At 57.5% G+C, this 449-nt stretch overlaps 1 long non-coding RNA gene across 2 annotated transcripts in view; it reads left to right on the forward strand.

Annotated features, from left to right (window-relative positions):
* The window catches only part of LOC119585129, a 30004-nt gene that overhangs the window by 25068 nt on the left and 4487 nt on the right, over positions 1-449 (forward strand). For both annotated transcript variants that reach the window (XR_005229873.1, XR_005229874.1), the window contains one exon: positions 149-355. This is a non-coding gene — a long non-coding RNA (uncharacterized LOC119585129). The remainder of the gene's footprint in view (positions 1-148; positions 356-449) is intronic.

A 449-nucleotide genomic window follows, 5' to 3' on the forward strand; every position in this document is an offset into this window, starting at 1 on the left:
TTTACTCAGTAACCCTGAAGCTGGGAGGAATCATCACGAAAAAAGCCAACACGAGTAGGAAACAGACGAACAGCTGCTCATCCCCCAGCTTCGCTCACGTCCCCGGCAGCGAAGGCCATTCCGCAATAACACGGCGTCCCACTTTCAGGTGGAGGAGCCCTTGCCCCGCCTGCCTCGCACGAGCCCTCGACCAGCGCCCCAAGGAGGGAGGGAAGGGGCACCGAGGCCAGGGAAACCTTCCGCGGATGGCAGTCCCTAAGTCTTCTTCGCCCTGGCACATTCAGGGCCGTCCCCGTGGCAGGCGCAGCGTCATTACCTTCTGGCAACACCCTAGTCTGTGTGTGTGTGATCGAAGGTGAGCAGGAGCTAAATCGCTCAAGGTATCGGGTATTAAACGCTAGATGTCTAGACGAGCATTGCAGCAAGCGGTTTCGTTTTTGCAATGTTTG

This window comes from Penaeus monodon, chromosome 19 (genome assembly GCF_015228065.2).
Source record: "Penaeus monodon isolate SGIC_2016 chromosome 19, NSTDA_Pmon_1, whole genome shotgun sequence".
In the NCBI taxonomy this organism is placed as follows: Eukaryota; Metazoa; Arthropoda; class Malacostraca; order Decapoda; family Penaeidae; genus Penaeus; species Penaeus monodon.